General features: G+C 34.7%; 1 protein-coding gene across 2 annotated transcripts in view; it reads right to left on the reverse strand.

Annotated features, from left to right (window-relative positions):
- The window catches only part of EcR (Ecdysone receptor), a 995,783-nt gene that overhangs the window by 912,825 nt on the left and 66,976 nt on the right, over positions 1 to 15,982 (reverse strand). For both annotated transcript variants that reach the window (XM_072523096.1, XM_072523095.1), the window contains exon 2: positions 5,600 to 5,618. The gene's annotated coding sequence lies outside the window, so the exon portion shown is untranslated. The remainder of the gene's footprint in view (positions 1 to 5,599; positions 5,619 to 15,982) is intronic.

Below are 15,982 nucleotides of genomic sequence, written 5' to 3' on the forward strand. Positions count from 1 at the left end.
AAAACATTTCGAAGATACGGTGAAAGGCGACGCGACAGGCAAATTCATGGTATCATTGCCATTCAAGGAACCGATAAGTTCACTCGGTGATTCATTTCGTCAAGGAAAAAATAGATTTTTAAATCTCGAGCGTAAGTTGAATAAAGATGCCAATCTTAAAACTCTTTATAGCGAATTCATCCAGGAATATAAAGAGTTAGGACATATGAAAGGTTTATGCAAAATTACGGAAGCGGCAACAGACTTTACGGTAAATACTACATTTTATTTCATGCCACATCATCCAGTATTAAAAGAAAATTCTTTGACGACACGTTTGCGCGTTGTGTTCGATTGTAATGCGCCAACTACAAACGGCATTTCATTAAATAGTATTCAAATGGCCGGACCAACCTTACAAAATGATTTATCTCCATATCTTGATGATCAGGGCATCATGAGAGTATCATTTTAGCGGCAGATCATATAGTTACATCGTTAATATTTAATCATTTTCACAAGGATCTGATGCATGCTGGTCCTCAGCTTTTACTTGCAACTATAAGAGAAACTTTCTGGCCGTTATCAGGAAGAAATTTAGCGCGACGTACCGTACACAAATGTGTAAAATGTTTTAGATTAAAATCTAAATCCACTCAGCCAATAATGGGTGACCTACCTGCCCAGCGTCTCGCAGGTGGTCCACCGTTTATTATAACTGGTGTAGATTATGCGGGCCCTTTCTTAATTCGCGATAGAAAGGGTCGAGGTTGTAAACTAATAAAGAGTTACATGTGTCTTTTTATTTGTTTTTGTACGAAGGCCATACATTTAGAATTAGTTACAGAACTGTCTAAAGAATCATTTCTGTTGGCCTTTAAAAGATTTATTGAGCGAAGAGGCAAGCCTCAAAAGATGGTTTCCGACAATGGAACCAATTTTATAGCAGCTAGTTCGGAGTTAAAATTGTTAAGAAAATTTTTAGAGCAGCACACTCCAGCGATAAGAGAATCCTTGCTAAAGAATAATATTTCGTGGTCCTTCATACCTCCCTATTCTCCACATTTTGGCGGACTGTGGGAAAGCGGAGTAAGAACAGTTAAGCATCATTTGCATAGAGTTTTGGGAAACGCGCACTTAACGTTCGAGGAATTTTATTCGTTGCTTGTGCAGATTGAAGCTATAATAAATTCCAGACCGATTCATCCTTTATCCTGTGATCCAAATGATCTCTCCCCATTAACTCCTGCACATTTTCTCATCGGAAGACCACTTATTACCAATCCAGATCCAGATTTGCGTCATGTTCCAGTTAATCGGCTCTCAAAATTCCAGCATATTCAGCAGCTTTCTCAGCATATATGGGAACGATGGAACAAAGAATACATCTCCGAACTACAAAAACGCACGAAATGGACTACTACTAACGGTGAAGTTGCGGAAAACACGTTAGTGCTCATAAAAGAGGACAATTTACCTCCATTACGGTGGAGGTTAGGTCGCGTGATCGAACTTTTACGCGGCAGTGATGGTGTAGCCAGAGTTTTAGGATAAAGACAGACAATGGTATCATAACTCGTTCTTTTTCCAAGGTGTGTCCGCTACCCGTTTCGGACTAAGTGTAGTTTGAACATTTGAACATTTAGCATTAGCAGACGATTTTGTTGGCAGTGTTTGCCAAGGCGGGAGCCATGTTCACGCCTCCATCCAATTCAAGTTTATTTTATACATTTTTACAACCCGGCAACATAGTAGCGTAGGAAGATATTATGCCATATGTGAAGATAAGGCGAGTCCCTTAAGACACCCCAAAAGACGACAGACAGCACTCAAATACGAGACGAGCTCGGTGATACAGCATTTAGCGCGAGCGGACATAATACTTTAGCATTCATATTATATGTATTGTGTAATTCAAAATAAAGTCAGTTTTGTTTTCGCACGGAGTTTGATTATTAACCAGCGGCACAAGCGAAGTGCATATCAAGCAAATCCACAGTCATTAAAATGTATCACTTTTCCAATAACCAGTCACTATGGAATTTCCATTGTTAAAGACCAATCTTCAAAACCTATGGCATGAAATTTCGGTTTTGATTTTTGGCAACAAACGTGACGCATTTCAACTATGCCTAAAAAGGCTGAATTTAAACTTTTACATTACAAACGATCTAAACCTGTTTTCTTATTATTATACAAGTACGTTTTTCTAAACTACGTCTAATCGCTTGTAATGTGAAAATTTAAATTCAGCGTTTTTTAGGCATAATTGAAATGCCTCACATTTTTTGTCAAAAATCAAAACCGAAATTTCATGCCATAGATTTTGAAGATTGGGCTTTAACAATGGAAATTTCATAGTGACAGGTTAATAGAAAAGTAATAAATTTGGCAAAAAATGGCAATAATCGCGCAACATTTATTAAATACTTTTATAGAAACTGACTTTAATTGCGGCAAAATGCAAAAGTCAGATAATTACATAAGAAAAAAGCTACTTTCTTCACCTTTAAAACAATTTTTGATTTTTGTCGATAGGACACTCGGATCAAATAGAATTTTTCATATAAAAATGATTGCACAATTGCAAGTTTTACGACGTCAGAACCACCCAGCGTTGCCAAAACATCAGAACACTTAGTAAGTGAGGAATTTTTAAAATGTCAACTATTTGTCAAACTGTTATATTAACAGTAAATACACTTAGTTTTAAGACCACTGCAACACACTAAAATACATAAAAAAACATTTTAATACAAAATTATATATTCTAAATTTTAAACTTACCTCTTTTAGAGCATTAAGTCAAAATGTCCCGCCATTATTTCTTGTTCAAAATAATCTATCTTATATGAAAGCTCATCAGCTTTCTACAGACTATTTAGCTGTTTTGGCATATCACAATCCCAATACACAACAGTAATCAGTTTTTACAAAATTTAATATGCATTTATAAATACAATTTATTAATAAATAATATATTGCGAATAAAATTGTGTAAGAAATCAAAACATAAACAAAATTCTTACTCTAAAAAAGCGGCAACACTTTAATCAATTTTGCCACACGCTGAACTGTCATTCAAATTTGAAGTATTCTCGTATCAGTTTGTAACGATGTTCTGATCGTTTAACAGTTCGAACCGTGGGAGTGTCAATATTTGCGCATCCACTTCTACAACGAGACGACGAGGTGGGATTCGGAACGGCTATTTAAGACGTGTGAGTAGCGGAATTAGACAGTCTTGTAGCTAGCGCTCTAGGCTCCCTGACTCGCCGGTGTAGTGAACCTGCGAGCCAACCCGGACAGAGAGATTTCCGTATTGAGGATCGTACTCTGTCCTTAACCAAGCGGAACCCATCGGTACTGTGTATTGAACATTACCGTGGGTCTGCACAGCCGAATATTTTATTTGCGAGTGCGTTCGGAGCTCCCGCTGAATTGAAGCGGAAGCGAGCATAAGTCTGCGTGTGATCGACTTCACCTACTTCATTTCTTTATTAGTAATAATTAATGTCTTTTCTTTTATAGACGTTCGCCGGGCAGTTCATTCATCGCGGGACCCAGACGGGGACGTAGAATTCACTTCATTTTTATTTATTGTATGTACGGCGTAGAATTCATTTTATTTTATTTATTGTATATATGCTAAATTAATAGATTAAATTTTTTATTTCAACCTGTGTTTTACTGAGTCTGTCGCCCCGAAAGAGCTACCCATCACAAATTGCGTAAAATTCTCTAATCTATTTAATTAAAATTATTATTTTGTGGAATATTAGACTTAAAGTGTTATTTGATAAAATTTATATTATTAATAATAACAAATGTTTTTGGTTATTTAATCAATATAATTCTAAAATTCCCAATATAATGATGATTACATTTTTCTAATTATTATACCATATTGACGCCTATGAAAGATCGAGCAGTTCCGTATGGGCTTCGTATTATTAGCTGTGTTAGTAAAATTTCAACTCTAAGGTTGACGTTCTGGAAATTTTAAATATGTCACGTCACTATATATAAATTATGACGTGCAACGTTTTACTTTGAAACATGGTATAACAAATATTTTTGTTCAAAATTTTATCAGCTACATTTTTTATTTAAACTATATTTTTCTACGACGCAGTACAGATTCTTGGTAAATCGATTTTTTCCGTTTTTTCCTCTACGAGGGGGGTGGTTTTAGGGGGAAGCCAGGGGTAGGAATAGTAAACCTTTTTGCATATTTTTTTGGGGTCCCAAAATTAACATTCTCAAAAAAATTCAGATTGTTTGTATGATTTTTAGAAAATAAAGAAAATTGCTTCATTGAAAGCCGAGAAAATACATTTTTTTACGTAAGTATACCGATTTTAATATATCAATTTTCTTCAACCTAATTTTTCACGCTTAATACAGATGGTTTTTATTATTATAATATATATTTATATGTTAAGTATATATTATTTATATTTATATGTTATAAATATCTTGAAGATATAAAAATTTTTATCATTTATCTATTGTTAACAAATTTGTCAAAAATGCTGGTCAACTTCTGACGATATCTCAGGAACCCCTACTCGTAATTTAACTTTTTCCTTTTAAAAGAGGGGCCTAGGCGAGTCTTTTCTAACGCCGGTTTTTGAATTTAATTTAAGCCAATAGTTACCGAGATATTCTATTTGCTTATAAGCCGAAAAATTATTTATAATTATAAAACGTTCCTGAGGCCTTCCAAATAATCCGATTTCAATTCCATAAAGTACTTTAGATAGGTTCGGTACAAACTTCTATATGGTCTAGTTTTTCCTGTACAACATTTAAAAAAAATCAATTAAAAGAAAATTAGATTGCTAAATTATTATGCAAAATCTATTAAATCGATTTAATAATCTAAGTGGTTCCAAAACATATAAGAAAAGGCGTGTTTTCCCCTCTTTGTTTGTATTTATTGCTATTTTGCAGCAAGGGTAATAAAATAAACCATTTTTAACCAGCCGTATCGTATAGAAAATTTAATTGTCAATTAGAGTGTAGAAAAAAGTAAATGTTTTTAGTAATTTTTAAATTTTCAATTTTTTTTAATAATGTTCCCGACCTGTTTGAGAGAGAGGATAAATCAATTATTATTACTTAAGTTAGCACCAATTGTTTCTGAAAAAATACAAATGCCACCTCTCACATCCAAATTTAATCATTTTCTCACTGATCCGCCCTTGTCTGATATTATTTCTTCATAATTTTAATGTATGAAAATTTTAAACAAATAAACGGCCACTTCGTTCTTAATTCGAATTTTGTACAATAATTAGGTATGCATGCCTTTTATTTGCTGTTTGTTTTGGGTAGACATATGAACAGTTATCAACTTCTTAGCTTTATTTGTATTCATTTAATATATTTTGATTGTTAGATAATGAAAGTTAATGTATAAGCATCACTGAGGTATTTGCAAGGTACTTGTAGTGTTACATTTGACACATTAATTTGCATAACGTTAAGGTAAAACTAAGAAACTGGAGAACCTGGTAGAGTATACTGCTTAGTATAAACTAGTTATTTAAATAAGCTGGGACTTGCTTATTATTTGCTGATATAAAGACGTAAAAGAACTTAGCTACTTACTTACCTACTCAAAACTTCATTCGCTAAAACAAAAAAATAATGAAATAATTACTCAGCCATAACATAAGAATAGTATGTATTTAAGCGTGGTTGACATTCGTTGAAACATATATTATTATATTTTCTAATGAGTAAAAAACACAAGGGAAAACTGATGTTCACTATTTTTCAAAAATCTATTGAAAGACATCAAACATAATCGTTTCCATTATTTTTTTAGACTATCAAGACAATAAAAGATTAACAATAAAAGTTACTTATTTTTTCATAAGAAATCAAAATCTGCAATAAAAAATAGATGTCTCTATTAAAGATTTCATACCGTATTAAAGTTGCCACCCGACCCTAACTCTGGCTGGTGTGGGCCAGGTGTCATTCGATAGATTTTTGAAAAATAATGAACTCGTATTTTTCAATTTCTCCATGCAACGTAAATTTCGCAAAATATTACACCGTCCCGCTTCTTTTGCCACACCCGTTATTATGTAAACAACAATTATGCGTAAGAATACTGCTGTGAATCCAGTCTCTCACGTACCATACATTACTTTTGCTTTTACCCGCTACTTTAAAATATTTGTTAAAATTTCTTGTGTTATTAACGAAAACAAACATTTTAAATGGAATGCCTCTTAATACGCCACATTAGTGGTGATGTCACACCAGCATGTGTTGAGGTCTTAGTTTTAAACAAACTAGCTACATTTATGTTAGTTTAGTTGAGCTATGTCTTGCAATAAATTTCAAGACTTTTTTAGAGGTTCATTCTAAAGAAAGAACAAGATTTCGAAAGGCAAGAGAAAATTTTTTCCTTCAAAAAGAAAATATGTTTTTGTAAGTTAAAGTTATTGGCATAAGACGTTTTTGGGAGGTATTATACTTATATTATCTTATTATTGTATGTAGTTCCAGATTGTAAGACCGCTACGGTATTTAGAAAAATGTTCTGATTCGGTTTCTTTGCGGATTCCTTTTAAACAGAAAAAGTTAAACATTTTTTTTTTAATAAAATCACAAAAATCACCTATTTTTGCTCAGAAAAAACATTTTTTTAATATTTTTCGAGTATAGGCGATTTTAAATCTGAAAAATGAAATACCTTACTCCTACATCATCTGTTAACACCCATCCCCTCAAGAAACTCCCTCCTAAGTTGTTAGACAGTTACAACATTGACCGAAGATCACTCATTATCAGTAATAAGGGATAGGTTGAACTATGAATCACCAATCACTATATAGTAATTCTTGTGCCGGAATGTAAGTAGTATTTTGTTTATTTCTAATGTATCACAATTCAACAGACTTTTTCTCTTACCAATTTGTGGGTTGTTACTCTGTCTGCTAATGCAATTTATGCATATTAATTAACACAGACATGTAATATTGGCATAATTACTAAAACTTTTTTTGATCTATAACTTTTTGATCTATATCCTTATAAGACAGCACCCTAATAAGGGCTTTTTATAATTTCAGCATTTAATTTACTTTGTACCACCGACCTGATGATGCTTTGCAAATTTTAGAAAGCGAAACCGGTCGTCATAGGTAGTAAAATTAAACTGATTGTAAGTCTAATTATTTCTTTTTTTACCTTTTTTAGAGAACAAATAATTTATTAGACCATAAGCAGGCAACAAACGTATCTTTGAAACGGCTTTCTTATAACCTTAGACCTTTTGGACTGATCATACAACGTAGGAACATCTATAAATTTCTTTGGGGTCAATGTCATACAAATTATATTACTCTTCAAATTCTAGGACTCTTCTGCCATTTAGTTTACTTTTATTTTGTTTACTCTTTCAGTCTGTTATTTGCTTGTATACGTCTTACAATCTTTGTGTTAAAATCTTGTATAATAACTTTTGTTTGACATGGTGGCATTTTATAGAACCTATCTTCCAATTGCTCATAAATAGTTATTGTTGGAAAACCAACTAATTGTTCACTACTCAAATTTAATCTAACGCCGCCTCTGTAGTGTGAATATTAAATATCTATTAGCTAAAAAAGACCAGACGATAGTCAGCGTATTTGACACCTCTTCTGCCCGCACACCCCTCGTCTCTTTGCCCTCTCTAGTAATATAGTCAGTCTCATTAAGTTTGTCAATTATATAAGTCGCTAAAGAAGTTTCTCTCTCCTCGTCTCTCTCACTCGTGCCACACAACAAGGGCAAATAAGTTATAATAGTTTAGTAGTTTAGTGATAAGTGTTTAAGTTGTTGTTTAGCGTTAATGTAAAGATTGTGGAAGCAAATAAACCGCGAATTAAAAGTGTTGTATAATTTTCACCCCCACAAGAGGCAGAAAACGAATCAGCTACCTACCAAAACCCTGTAACAAAAACTAGACAGGTCGCCACGAGGGTTTGGTGCGCTACGGGCACGGTGGAAATAACCCCATCGTTTCCCTTTAGTTATCTTAAACATATTAAACGGATTTTTTGTTAGTGCATCTACATTTATAAATGCTATTTTTCTATCATCATCATTCTCCCTTGATCCCTATGCGGGGTCGGCTTCCCTTATTACATTTTTCCATATCTTTTTATCTAGGGTCATACCAATATCAATCCTCTTGCTGACACACTGACGCCTAAGCGTCTTCATCCAGGTCTTTTTTGGTCTTTCTCTCCGATTCCTCCAAGAAACCCGCAGATCAGCAATTCTTCGTATGGGGTGATCAACGTTTCGACGTTGAACATCCCAAAATCATCCGTATCTATGCACTCTTATCTCGACAAAAATCGGTGCCATCAGTAGACTTCCCTTAATATGTTCTTAATTTTATTATTTTTTGTCACTCCACTCATCAATCAAGTGTTCTTATTTACGCCACACATTCGTTGTTCCTATTTTTTTAAACTGCCGAATATTCAGTTCCGTACATCATAGCTGGTCTTATGGCAGTTTTATATAATTTTCCCTTCAGCTCCCTAGAAGTTTTATATAAGTTTCCCTTGAGCTTCTGAAATAACTTGCATATTAGAGGAATTAATGATATCAGTCTTTATGAAGAAAATTCATTTGGACGTTGTTCTCTTTTAATAACCATAATAACTTCGGCGACTTCTCTTCTTCTAAGCACATACTAGGTGGGTCTGACAAGTAAACACCTTCGAAATGAAAAATATGTTTTTCCAGAAATTTCTTTTATTTTGTTCGATATAGTCTCCTTTTAGCTCAGTACAACGATTCCAGCCATTTTCCAACTTCTTTATACCGTCTGAATGGTACGATTCTGGAAGCTCTGTAAAATAGGCGTTTGTTTCGTCAATTATCTCTTCACATAATAATCGGAGGTGATCAAGTTAGGAGAATAAGTCAAATAAGAAAGCAAAGCGAAGCCCAATAGATGCATTAGTTGGCATAAGGCTCATATGAGCCGGTATATTGTATTAGAGAAACAACCATTTTTCTTCTGCATATGGAGCCGTTTCTGATTAAGTTTGTCCATAATGCACAATAATGTTGGTTACTGATAGTTTCACCTTTTTCAAGATAGTCAACAAAAATTATACCTTTGCAATCCCAAAATACAGTAGCCATAACCTTTCCCACTTAATTCATTCAACCGCCACTCTTGGCCACTTCGGAGGATTTTCGCCAGCTTTAATCCACTGCCTTACACTCATTATGTTCTCTGGTGCGTAATAGTTGATCCAGGTTTTATCGAAGGTTACCAGTCGACGCCCAATGTCCGACGGATTGTGTTTTATAACTTCCCAAAAATGCTGAGAAGTGGTCACACGATTATGTTTTCGGTTAATGGTCAGCAAACGCAAGGGTATCGAAGGGTCGTCCAGTACGTAGTTTATTTAATACGGCCACTACGGAAGTCACGCAACCAAAATTTGATAGTGTAGTCTGAAGGAGCTTTACTCCCATACTATTTATCTAGGTTTTCTTTTGTTTCCTACGCCGTTTTATTTTTTAAATAGTTATGTTTAATAAGAGATCAAAAACAGTTTTTTTTTTTCATATACGTCATTTTTTTAAACACGTTAATTTTATGCAGCTGTCAAAAATATACTAAAAGATGCATCGTACTAAAATTTGATATGTATGCCAAGAAAAGGTTAGACTTTCTAGAACTTATATTTTTTTTGAGATCCTAGAACCCTAATTAGTGACGGAGGTTACTTATACTGCGTGATTATTTAATATGAAGGTAACTTTAGTTATGTTGGACAATTTAAAAATAGCTTTACGATCAACACTTTTTAGTAACTCTTTCATAATTAAATGATAACCGAGAGCATTCTTTGGGTTAATATTTTACTTGATTCCTACTATTCCTACCTACTGCTGTTTGTGTAGTGTTTCTAGACCAATTGCCAATTTAGTTTATAGGTGAGAAGTGAATACTAAGGCTTTGTTTCCACAGAGAGAAATCAGACCTACTATCATTAATTAGGGAGGACTTTACCACGCTGAGATTTACTGAATACTTCTTTACTTCTCTATCTATTGCGTTTCATTTTGTATTAGTAGTGCCAGATTGATTTTCTATAAAAAGCTCATCCTAAGGCTAGCTTAATTAGTCAGTCTGTTAGTTAAGGTTGAATTACTTCTTCTTTCGATCTAAGCACTCTTGTTAATACAGCGATTCCGTTAATTTCAAGGATTTACGGATACAGACCAGCTTAAAATATATTTCTTAGTAATTAAGGGGACTAAGCACTCTTGTTAATACAGCTATTCCATTAATTTCAAGGATTTACTGATACAGACCAGCTTAAAATATATTTCTTAGTAATTAAGGAGACTCTCACTTTCTAAATTTTCAAAAAATCGATTTGTTTTTTTTGCTTAAAAATATTTTTCAATATCATAGAAATACTGTCCTAACAGTTTGAAGAAATCCAAAATAGAAACATTGTTTTAGTTGTATTTATAATGGTACGCATAGCTGAAACTCGCCTTTGTACAACACTGTACCGCTTCAGCTGTGCAGCTGCAACTCGACAATTTTTTTTTTATATTGTTGAAATTTATCGAAAATTATTATTGTTTTAACAATTGGAAAATCTGGATCTGGTTGTCATTAAAAGTGTTGGTTGTCAAAAACTGAATTATTTAGTTTTTTGGCAAAGTTGGATAAAAATAAAAATTGCAATAAAAATTGGAGAAATAGCAACGAGTTGGACGAAAAATATCGACGAAGCTCGTATTGCTCAAGCCAATAGAAGGGGCAGCGAGACACCAAAATAGGGAAAGTTATAAAAAAAAGTTTTGGCCGACCATTTACAGATATACTCCAGAAAAATCAACAATTGACCAGAATCATTCAATAAAACAGATCATCGAGAAAACATTGGAATTTAACATTGAAACCCATCACCTATTCGTCGACTTCAAAGCCGCATACGACAGCGTCAAGAGAACAGTACTATACAAATCAATGCGTGAGTTTGGTATACCAGAAAAACTTATCCGATTAACGAGAATGACAATGTCTAACTTAAAAGCGAGCGTTAGTATACCTGGCTTTTCCTGGCTTGCCTCTTATTAAACATTGCTTTAGAAAAGGCAGTCCCAGACACACGAATTAGAGACGGTGGTACTATTTACAATAGATCGATACAAATCTTAGCATACGCTGATGCCATTGACATAATAGGACGTAGCAAGCGAGATGTTGAGCAATATTTCCTAGAATTGGAAACGGCGGCGAAACAGGTCGGTCTAGTCAACAACGAAGACAAAAGCAAGTACATGTTGGTTACTTAAGATCCCATAATAAATAAGGAACGGGAAACAGCATTTGGAAGTCATATCTTTGAACGTTTTGACAGCTTCACATACCTTGATTCGCTAGTGACTACTACCAATAAAACAAGCGAAGAAATTAAAAGACGAATAAACCTTACAAATAGGGCCTTCTATGGACTACAAAAACAATTCCACTCAAGAAATATTAAAAGAAAAACTAAAATTCTTATATACAAAATACTGCTGAGGCCGGTCCTCACATACGGGTCGGAAACATGGACTCTAACGCCGAAGGGAAAGAAGGAAAGACTTCTGGGAATATTGGAGCGTAAGATACTCCGCAAAATATTTGGAGCTATAAACGATCAAGGACAGTGGCGCAAAAGATTTAATTTCGAATTATACCACCTTTTTAATGAACCAGATGTCGATATGCCGAACACATAATGCGAATGCCTGATAGCATGATTGCTAAAAAGCTAACGACAGGAACACCTATAGGAAGAAGAAGAAGAAGAGGCCGAGCGCGAATTAGGTGGTTAGATGAAGTTGAGACCGACTTACGGATACTAGAGATTAGAAGATGGAAACCGAACAGAATGGCGACTAATCTTAGAGCAAGTCAGGATCCACAGAGGATTGTCGAGCCAAAGATGATGTTGATGACGATGATGACCGTTCATTTACAGCTTTCACTGGACAGTGAGGGCACCACTGATTAGAGGTAAAAAAATAAATACGGCTATTTTATTTTATAAAATTACAGTAAAAAGATTTTAAACGCGTTTTTATCGAAATCACATTTTTCAAAACTGGGAGACTTTTTTCTCAAAATCTACTATATCTATCTCAATAAACCTATTTTTTTAAGCTTTGTAAATTCACACCAAAAGCCGGCGTTTTTTCGAACCTATTTTTTTTAAGCTTTGTATATACGACTACTAAATAAACCTCTAGAAGTAAAAGAAAACTACCCCACCTTTTTAGTGCAGGGGTAAATTCACCCCAGAAGCCGGCGTTTTTTCGAACTTTTCCTAAAATCGCCTTATTAATATAAAAAAACGTTTTAAAGATTTATTTATTAGTTTTAAGTCTCACGAATTAACTCCCGTTGGAATCCCGTTGGAAGTTTAATATTTAAAAATTGTCTTTTTCTCAATTTAGAAAGTAACAGTCCCCTTAAAGATAACACTGGATTACATTTTTTAAATTTTGCTTTGATCAATTACTTGTTAAAAACTACATAATTATTAAATAACTATAATAAAACATAAGAACTATCCTAGTAAATAATAAAAAGTCGAGTATTTTTATTAAGTTTTTTGGTGGAAAGAATATTGTATCCATAAATAGATATCACAAGTATAAGGGTGCGTGATACCTTCAAATAAACTATTAACAAGTAACCCAGCTTGAGGTCAAGAAAACTTTAAATTTTTGCCGTTTATTTAGGTTTGACCGGAAGAAAGGACAATTAATATTTTGGCCTTTCGTACCACAATGGCCTATCGATTTTTAAGTTCAAAGGAATAGTTAAAAATAACTTACATGGAAAAAAAATGTAAAGCGAGAAGACGACCAATTATATAAAGGAGTTAAAAAAAAAACGAATACCAAAAATTATGCGATAAAAGTGAACAAATCAGGATACAGAAATAAAAACATTCGTGATGATTTTAGTAATCATATCAACTGGAAAAGCTTCATGAAAAAAGTAACACGTGCTGACAATATATCAAACAAATAAAAACCCAAAATGAAAACAAAATAGTAAAAGATATCATAAAATAATAATAAAACACTAAAAAATTTGAAACCTTGCAGACCACGCAAAAGGGTCTTTTAAACTTAAAACTAAGTACATATAGAATATCTTATTTATTTATCGGCAATGGACTATTATTGCTGACAACCTGGTAGCCCAACAACTTCTAAATCGGGTAATTTAGGAAGGAGGTCCTGTTCCCTCTTCTATCGAACGTTGGAAATCATCATGACTATGCGGACCCTGTAGACTGTAGCTCTAAATTGTTCTGCACTATTGCATTCAAACCATTCCCTCATTTTAATGTCCATGCTTCCAAACCATAAAGAAGAGTAGTGAACACGTAACATCGAAGCATCTTTAGGTATAGTCCTAACCTTATATCCCTACAACAAAGAAACTTTATGTTTAACGAATGATGTACGTGCTATTTCAATACGTGTCTTAATTTCTTTGGTTTGGTCTACATTTGATGTTGTTATCCATGTAAGTATTTATAGGTATCCACCTCTCAATTACAGTATCTTCTACAATCAACGGGATGTTCGCATCTGCTGATTTAGTCATGATCATGAATTTGGTTTTCTTCAAATTCATCCTTAGTCCATAATCATGACAGCATTCATTAGGCGTTACATTACGTTCTGTAAATCATTTTATTATCCGTCATTATTACTGTTACGTCTGCAAAACGTAAGTTATTTAAAACTTCTCCATTGATAGATACACCTTCAATTAAATCTGAGAACTCATCTTTAAATACCGCTTCACTGTAGACATTGAAGGGTACTGGTGACAGCACGCAACCTTGTCGAAATCCTCTCGGTATTTTGAGATCTCGTCCATTGAAGGAGGACAATTGGGTCTTAAAAATATAGATATACCTCCACAATATTAAATACTAACAAAAACGAACACATTTGATATTTCTCTTAATCGTAATAGAAATAAACCATTACCAAACATCAGAATAAACGGTTTAAATCACTGGGTTCCTAGCTAACATCGTACTACGATATGATCTCTAATGACATAGACGAGCATTTTACAAAACGGGAGATGTATTACAACCCAGTCCCTTAATATCAATTTACGCTTACTTTCGTTCAATGATATGTTTACTTCGTTCTCTTATTTGGCTGTGAAACCTGGACTTGGACCTGGACAGTCGTCGCTTGACCTGCGGTGTTCTCAAAGAGAAATGGTCCAATGACTTATCCAGCGTAAACAGCACACCACACAGAAATTTGGGCAGTTTTAATGGCACTTCTAGGGTGATACACGGATTTTTAGTGTCTCAGAAATGATTATTTTGTTTATTCACGTAATCACATAATGTTATAAGAAGCAGTAGAGCAAAGCTTTTAAAGTTAATTATCGAATGAAAAATGGAACACAAGAGACGACTAGGAAGGTCTAGGATTGTACTGCTCTGGATCACATTCACGGTTTCTCCCTGCACAACGCAGATATTACTTCGCTGAGGTCGTTTCAATATAAGATATACCAACCGCAGAGTAGACTCGCTCCTAATGCAACGCCAGAAGATCTACAGATATCTAAAGACCACATAGGTAGCTTCTCTCGAATTAAGTCCCATTAAAATTAATATAATGTATAGTGAGAACTCAAGAAATTAATATTACTACCATAAAAGAAAAGATAGATCGTGTTGTGTTCAATAGTTACGAATCTGCATTTATACACTCGCGATCATAAAATCCGGGTCACCTTGAAAATCACCGATATTTCATTTTTAACGAGCTTTATCGTAAATAATAATAACACAAATACAAACTAATGCATGTTTCTGAGAATTGTTGCGGTTTCCTTTGTAACAAAGAATTCCAATAGTGCCGATTTCGCGGTAAAGTGCACACTTTCCAAAATGAACGCTACCTGTAACTCCGCTTGTTTTAAATGTCTCGTTTGTACTTCGACTTTCTGTTCAAATGCAACGGACAAACGTTTAATACTGTCACCATTAGTGTTTATTAGTGCCATTATTAGTGTTTATTTTTTGACAAAAATGCCTTTGACTGTTGTTGAAACAGCACAAATTGTTGCACTTGTGGAAGACGGTCACACTCAACGGCAAGTCGCAAGAACTGTTGGCGTAAGCCTTTCTACGGTTTAACGAGTGCTTCAACGCTTTCAGGAGGCAAGTTTGCTAACCAGGCGACCTGGCTCTGGACGAAGAAAAACGACCAAGGCACTAGATGACCGTTTCCTTGTGTTTCAGGCTTTACGAAACCGGACTTCAACTGCGGTTATGCATCAAAATCGTCTAGAGGAAGTACGAAATCGCAATTTTAGTGTTGCAACAGTCAGAAGAAGACTTCCTTCTTCTTGACTATCTTCTCGGGTAATGGCTAGAGGACCGCCACTTCACCGGGTGCCTCGAGTTGCACGACTAGCTTTTGCTCGACAATACGCGCATTGGGGAATTAACGATTGTAGCAAAGTTTTATGCTCAGATAAATCCTGTTTCTGCCTAACTGGATCCGATGGACGTGTAAGAGTTTGGAGGAGAACCGGTGAACGATTTTCACAAGCTTGCATTGCTCCAAGAATGCCATTTGGTGGAGGCTCGGTCATGGCTTGGGGAGGTATATCTTCCGACTTCCACACAGAATTACCCTTCATCGAAAATGGGTCCCTAACTGCACGAAGGTACATTACGGAGATTCCGGAAGAACATGTTATGCCCAACATGCAGGACAACGTGCGACCGCATGTTGCCAGGATCAGTGTGTAATACTTGGACGAAGTTGGAATTACGAGGGTACCCTGGCCAGCTAGGTCTCCGGACCTGAATCCCATCGAACATCTCTGGGACGATTTGAAAAACCGTATTCAAACCCATACACCTCCTCCTAACAACGCACAGGAGCTTAAGGA

Source organism: Diabrotica undecimpunctata, chromosome 2 (assembly GCF_040954645.1).
Source record: "Diabrotica undecimpunctata isolate CICGRU chromosome 2, icDiaUnde3, whole genome shotgun sequence".
Taxonomy (NCBI): Eukaryota; Metazoa; Arthropoda; class Insecta; order Coleoptera; family Chrysomelidae; genus Diabrotica; species Diabrotica undecimpunctata.